The following is a 7801-nucleotide window of genomic DNA, read 5'->3' on the forward strand; positions in this document are numbered from 1 at the left end:
CCGGCGTGGCTGCAGCCTTTATAGGTGGATGAATTATCTATTAATAACTGAATTAGCTGCACAAATAATAGCCGTAATGACATTTTAGGAGACAATAAGTCTGAGGATTGTCAGCGAGCGGCTGCTGTATGAGCTTCACGTCTCACTGGGTTTTCAAAATGAACAGAGCTGTGTGCGATGGCCGAGCCCGGAGCCCCCGGCCCGTCTCCCTGCATAATTCACTTGTTGTCAATTTGTATAGCCACATTACACATGCAAATTGAGCTGGCTGCGCAAACACCACTTAGAGATGATAAAAACGCATTTACGGTGGCTATAGACGCGGGCTTTATTTCACGTGCTCACCCAGGTCAAGCAATCCATGTATCTGACGATTGTGTGTACCCAATTTGCTTGTAATTATATTGGCAAATGATTCTCTATAATCGTATTATTTTTAGCCGTCTCCTTGTGCTCGGGATAATTAGCTTTCTTTGCTGAGCTTAAGAAAAAAAAAAAGCAAGAAGAAAGAGCGGGAAGGAGTAACAGTGATACAAGTGGGGAAGGTGCGGTGGCGGTGGTGGTGGTGGAGGCGCTCCATTATCTGCGGGGGAGCTGCTCCTATTTTGGAAGCTTTGTGTAAATTAAAAATGTCATAGTTCCTAATATCGGAGGCGCTGCTCATTCCGCGCTGAATTAGGGCCCCTGAAACCTCGGCGTTTGCTACCAGATATCGCAGCCACTTTATATGTTAATCTGTGCTAATGAATTCCGCAAGACGCCGCCGCCGCCGCGAGATGACTCCAATTATTACCACTTATGGAGATAGGCTTTTTCATTTAAAGTTCAATTCAAATGGCGGCTATAAACAGCCTGACACACACAGATACCCCCACAATTATCAGCCGCTTATCACCCCGCGCTACCTCTCCTCCCGCATCCGCAGGTTTACCCTGTCACACCTCAGAGCTGCCGCCAGAATTACATGGAAACCGCTGGGACGGTGCCGACAGTGAGGAAGACGGACCCCCACGCGTCTGTGTAACCGGCCATACACCAGGTTTCAAAGCCAGGTACAAGATACAGAACAATGCCATTATATTATAACTGTGATGTCATCCAGGGGGTGGGGCTGTGACTACCTCTCTATACACAGGATATACAGGGGGTGGGGCTGTGACTACCTCTCCATATACAGGGGGCGGGGCTGTGACTACCTCTCTATACACAGGATATACAGGGGGTGGGTCTGTGACTACCTCTCCATATACAGGGGGCGGGGCTGTGACTACCTCTCTATACACATGATACACATGGGGCAGGGCTGTGCCTACCTCTCTATACACATGATATACAGGGGGCGGGGCTGTGACTACCTCTCTATAAACATGATATACAGGGGGCGGGGCTGTGACTACCTCTCTATACACATGATATACAGGGGGCGGGGCTGTGACTACCTCTCTATACACAGGATATACAGGGGGCGGGGCTGTGACTACCTCTCTATATACAGGGGGCGGGACTGTGACTACCTCTCTATACACATGATACACAGGGGGCGGGGCTGTGACTACTTCTCTATACACATGATACACAGGGGGCGGGGCTGTGACTACTTCTCTATACACAGGATATACAGGGGGTGGGGCTGTGACTACCTCTCTATACACATCATATACAGGGGGCGGGGCTGTGACTACCTCTCTATACACATCATATACAGGCTGGGTGTCAGCATAAATAAATATATAGCTGTTCCTGTAGTATAAGGTGGATCTCATAACTAATCACATCATATCAGTGATGTCATCCAGGGGGCGGGGCTGTGACTACCTCCCAGTTACTGTAAGGATGGTCTGATGGCAGAGTATGATGGCAGCAATGGTGATACAGTATTATGTATGGTGGGTGGAGTTGCGCTGTGTATGTTCATTGTGCTGGAGACTATGGCGGACACTATGGAGCTGGGCCCCTGTGTTGGTGGAGTGTTATGCAGTGCACATAAAGAGACACGGATGATGAGGGTTTTATCAGCTGGAGTCGCAGGAGACGCTCTAATCCGGCGTTTCATGTCGCAGTTTACAGGTAGCGAGTAATGGAGCCGGCTCTCATGTTTCCCACGCTGCAGATTAATTCCCCTAAACAAAAGCTTCAAACAGCAGTTTAGCGTCCAGTGTAATTACTGGTCTGTACGGGAGAGAAGCCGGCCGCGCCGGGGGGGGGGGGGAGGCTTGGACGCCTTCCAAACATCAAGACAGTCAGCCCCATCCGAGGTGGTGTTATTACAACGTGCCCCATACAACATGTCTTCTGCAGTAGACTGCTCTCTGTTATCAGCCATTAGACACTCATCCTGGGGAGTATATAAGTGACTACTGCAGAATATGAGGAGGAGTAGTCAGGAAGATGGAGGAGGAAGAGACAGTCCTGAAGAAGATGGAGGATGAGATGGTCCTGCAGGCAGATGGAGGAGGAGGCAGTCCTGCAAGAAGATGGAGGAGGAGGAGGTGGTCCTGCAGGAAGATGGAGGAGACGGTCCTGCAGGAAGATGGAGGAGATGGTCCTGCAGGAAAATGGAGGAGGAGGAGACGGTCCTGCAGGCAGACGGAGGAGACGATCCTGCAGGCAGATGAAGGAGGAGGAGATGCTTGTGCAGGAAGATGGAGGAGGAGACAGTCTTGCAGGCAGATGGAGGAGACGATCCTGCAGGCAGATGGAGGAGGAGGAGATGCTCATGCAGGAAGACGGAGGAGGAGACGGTCTTGCAGGCAGATGGAGGAGACGATCCTGCAGGCAGATGGAGGAGGAGGAGATGCTCATGCAGGAAGATGGAGGAGGAGACGGTCTTGCAGGCAGATGTTGGAAAGGATCCTGCAGGCAGATGGAGCATGAGGAGATGGTCCTGCAGAAAGATGGAGGAGAAGGAGATGGTCCTTCAGGAAAATGGAGGAGGAAGAGATGCTCATGCAGGAAGATGGAGGAGGAGACAGTCTTGCAGGCAGATGGAGGAGACGATCCTGCAGGCAGATGGAAGAGGAGGAGGTGGTCCTGCAGAAAAATGGAGGAGAAGGAGATGGTCCTGCAGGAAAATGGAGGAGGAGGAGACGGTCCTGCAGGCAGACGGAAGAGACGATCCTGCAGGCAGATGAAGGAGGAGGAGATGCTTGTGCAGGAAGATGGAAGAGGAGATGGTCTTGCAGGCAGATGGAGGAGACGATCCTGCAGGCAGATGGAGGAGGAGGAGATGCTCATGCAGGAAGACGGAGGAGGAGACGGTCTTGCAGGCAGATGGAGGAGACGATCCTGCAGGCAGATGGAGGAGGAGGTGATCCTGCAGAAAGATGGAGGAGAAGGAGATGGTCCTGCAGGAAAATGGAGGAGGAGGAGACGGTCCTGCAGGCAGACGGAAGAGACGATCCTGCAGGCAGATGAAGGAGGAGGAGATGCTTGTGCAGGAAGATGGAAGAGGAGATGGTCTTGCAGGCAGATGGAGGAGACGATCCTGCAGGCAGATGGAGGAGGAAGAGATGCTCATGCAGGAAGATGGAGGAGGAGACGGTCTTGCAGGCAGATGTTGGAGAGGATCCTGCAGGCAGATGGAGCATGAGGAGATGGTCCTGCAGAAAGATGGAGGAGAAGGAGATGGTCCTTCAGGAAAATGGAGGAGGAAGAGATGCTCATGCAGGAAGATGGAGGAGGAGACAGTCTTGCAGGCAGATGGAGGAGACGATCCTGCAGGCAGATGGAAGAGGAGGAGGTGGTCCTGCAGAAAAATGGAGGAGGAGGAGACGGTCCTGCAGGCAGACGGCGGAGAAGACGGTCCTGCAGGAAGATGGTGGATAAGGAGACGGTCCTGCAGGAAGATGGTGGATAAGGAGACGGTCCTGAAGAAGATGGAGAAAGAGATGGTCCTGCAGGAAGATGGTGGATAAGGAGACGGTCCTGAAGAAGATGGAGAAAGAGATGGTCCTGCAGGAAGACAGAGGAGGAAGAGATGTTCCTGCAGGAAGATGAAGGAGACAGTCCTGCAGGAAGATATAAGAGGAGGAGATTTCCTGCAGGCAGATAGAGGAGGAGGAGACGGTCGTGTAGGAAGATATAAGGGGAGGAGATGGTCCTGCAGAAAGATAAAAAAGAGGTGTCCCTGCAGGATGATATAAGAGAAGTAGACGGTCCTGCAGGAAGGTGAAAGAGGAGGAGATGGTCCTGCAGGAAGATGGAGGAGGAGACAGTCCTGTTGGATGATGGTGGACAAGGAGACAGTCCTGCAAGAAGACATAAGAAGAGGAGATGGTCCTAAAGGAAGATATAAGAGCAGGAGATGGTCCTAAAGGAAGATATAAGAGCAGGAGATGGTCCTGCAGGAAGTTGGAAGAGCAGAGGGTGGTCCTGCAGGAAGATGGAGAAGATGGTCCTGAAGAAGATGTAAGAGGAGGAGGCTGTCCAGCAGGATGATGAAGGATATGGAGATGGTCCTGCAGGAGGATATAAGAAGAGAATGTGGTCCTGGAGATTGTAAGAGGAGGGGATGGTCCTGCAGAAAGATAGAAGAAGAAGAGACAATCATGCAGGAAGATGGAAAAAAAGGAGAGGGTCCGCTGAAGGATGGAAGAGGAGAGATGGTTCTCAAGGAGGACATAAGAAAAGACAATCCTATGGGGAGATATAAGGGAAGTAGACAGTCCTAAGAAAGATGGAAGAGGAGCAGAAGGTCCTGCAGGAAGACGGAAGAAGAGGAGACAGTTACGCAGGAGGATATAGGTGGAGGGACAGTGCTGCAGGACATAAGGGCAAGAGACGGTCGCACAGGAAAAAATAAGAGGAGTTGGTCCTAAGAGGAGGAGATAGTTCTGCGGGAAGATGGAAAAGGAGGAGATGGTCCTGCAGGAGGATGTAGGAAGAGAAGACAGTTCTGCAGGACGATGTAAGAAGAGAAGATGGTTCTGCTGGAGGATGTATGAAGAGAAGATGGTTCTGCAGGAGGATGTATGAAGAGAAGATGGTTCTGCAGGAGGATGTATGAAGAGAAGATGGTTCTGCAGGAGGATGTAGGAAGAGAAGACAGGCCTGCTGGAGGATGTAAGAAGAGAAGATGGTTCTGCAAGAGGATGTAGGAAGAGAAGACAGTCCTGCTGGAGGATGTATGAAGAGAAGATGGTTCTGCAGGAGGATGTATGAAGAGAAGACAGTCCTGCAGGAGGATGTAAGAAGAGAAGATGGTTCTGCAGGAGGAGGTATGAAGAGAAGACAGTCCTGCTGGAGGATGTAGGAAGAGAAGACAGTCCTGCAGGAGGAGGTAGGAAGAGAAGACAGTCCTGCTGGAGGATGTAGGAAGAGAAGACAGTCCTGCAGGAGGAGGTAGGAAGAGAAGATGGTCCTGCTGGAGGATGTAGGAAGAGAAGACAGTCCTGCAGGAGGATGTAGGAAGAGAAGACAGTCCTGCTGGAGGATGTATGAAGAGAAGACAGGCCTGCTGGAGGATGTAAGAAGAGAAGATGGTTCTGCAGGAGGAGGTAGGAAGAGAAGACAGTCCTGCAGGAGGAGGTAGGAAGAGAAGACAGTCCTGCTGGAGGATGTAAGAAGAGAAGATGGTTCTGCTGGAGGATGTATGAAGAGAAGATGGTTCTGCAGGAGGATGTATGAAGAGAAGATGGTTCTGCAGGATGATGTATGAAGAGAAGATGGTTCTGCAGGAGGATGTAGGAAGAGAAGACAGGCCTGCTGGAGGATGTAAGAAGAGAAGATGGTTCTGCAAGAGGATGTAGGAAGAGAAGACAGTCCTGCTGGAGGATGTATGAAGAGAAGATGGTTCTGCAGGAGGATGTATGAAGAGAAGACAGTCCTGCAGGAGGATGTAGGAAGAGAAGACAGTCCTGCAGGAGGAGGTAGGAAGAGAAGATGGTCCTGCTGGAGGATGTAGGAAGAGAAGACAGTCCTGCAGGAGGATGTAGGAAGAGAAGACAGTCCTGCTGGAGGATGTATGAAGAGAAGACAGGCCTGCTGGAGGATGTAAGAAGAGAAGATGGTTCTGCAGGAGGAGGTAGGAAGAGAAGACAGTCCTGCAGGAGGAGGTAGGAAGAGAAGACAGTCCTGCTGGAGGATGTATGAAGAGAATACAGGCCTGCTGGAGGATGTAGGAAGAGAAGATGGTTCTGCAGGAGGAGGTATGAAGAGAAGATGGTTCTGCAGGAGGAGGTAGGAAGAGAAGACAGTCCTGCAGGAGGAGGTAGGAAGAGAAGACAGTCCTGCTGGAGGATATAGAAAGAGAAGACAGTCCTGCTGGAGGATGTAAGAAGAGAAGATGGTTCTGCAGGAGGATGTAGGTAGAGAAGACAGTCCTGCTGGAGGATGTAGGAAGAGAAGACAGTCCTGCTGGAGGATGTATGAAGAGAAGACAGTCCTGCTGGAGGATGTAGGAAGAGAAGACAGTCCTGCTGGAGGATGTATGAAGAGAAGACAGTCCTGCTGGAGGATGTAGGAAGAGAAGACAGTCCTGCTGGAGGATGTATGAAGAGAAGACAGTCCTGCTGGAGGAGGTAGGAAGAGAAGACAGTCCTGCAGGAGGAGGGAGGAAGAGAAGATGGTTCTGCAGGAGGAGGTAGGAAGAGAAGACAGTCCTGCAGGAGGAGGTAGGAAGAGAAGACAGTCCTGCAGGAGGAGGTAGGAAGAGAAGACAGTCCTGCAGGAGCATGTAGGAAGAGAAGATGGTTCTGCAGGAGGAGGTAGGAAGGGAAGACAGTCCTGCTGGAGGATGTAGGAAGAGAAAACAGTCCTGCTGGAGGATGTAGGAAGAGAAGACAGTCCTGCAGGAGGAGGTATGAAGAGAAGATGGTTCTGCAGGAGGAGGAAGGAAGAGAAAACAGTCCTGCTGGAGGATGTAGGAAGAGAAGACAGTCCTGCAGGAGGAGGTATGAAGAGAAGATGGTTCTGCAGGAGGAGGTAGGAAGGGAAGACAGTCCTGCTGGAGGATGTAGGAAGAGAAGACAGTCCGGCTGCAGCATGTAGGAAGAGAAGACAGTCCTGCAGGAGGAGGTATGAAGAGAAGATGGTTCTGCAGGAGGAGGTAGGAAGGGAAGACAGTCCTGCTGGAGGATGTAGGAAGACAAGACAGTCCTGCAGGAGGAGGTAGGAAGAGAAGACAGTCCTGCAGGAGGAGGTAGGAAGAGAAGACAGTCCTGCAGGAGGAGGTAGGAAGAGAAGACAGTCCTGCTGGAGGATGTAGGAAGAGAAGATGGTTCTGCTGGAGGATGTATGAAGAGAAGACAGTCCTGCTGGAGGATGTAGGAAGAGAAGACAGTCCTGCAGGAGGAGGTAGGAAGAGAAGACAGTCCTGCAGGAGGAGGTAGGAAGAGAAGACAGTCCTGCAGGAGGAGGTAGGAAGAGAAGACAGTCCTGCTGGAGGATATAAGAGGAGGAGATGGTCCTACAGGAAGATATAAGAAAAGGAGATGGTCCTGTGGGAGAATATAGGAGGGGATGGACCTATGGTAGAAAATTGGAGGAAAAGACGGTCCTGTGAGAGGATGTAATAGTAGACGTCTTCTAATCATGATATATAGTAAAGTGTCACTGTCATAATAAAAAAACTTATGGCATGTCATAGAGACATGTCAAAAGTTTAGATAGGTCCAGTTCTGAGTGTTCAGACTCGTACTGATCAGTAGAATGAGCCAGGTCCATAAACTTACATTTTGAGCCTGACTGATCATGTGACACAGAGCTGGGAGAGGACCGCCCTTAGCGCGGTCCAATCAGTACAGGTGTGAACACTCAGACATGAGCCAATCAAAACATTCGACATGTCTCTATGACGTCAAAA

The sequence above is a fragment of the Dendropsophus ebraccatus genome, chromosome 8 (genome assembly GCF_027789765.1).
Source record: "Dendropsophus ebraccatus isolate aDenEbr1 chromosome 8, aDenEbr1.pat, whole genome shotgun sequence".
In the NCBI taxonomy this organism is placed as follows: domain Eukaryota; kingdom Metazoa; phylum Chordata; class Amphibia; order Anura; family Hylidae; genus Dendropsophus; species Dendropsophus ebraccatus.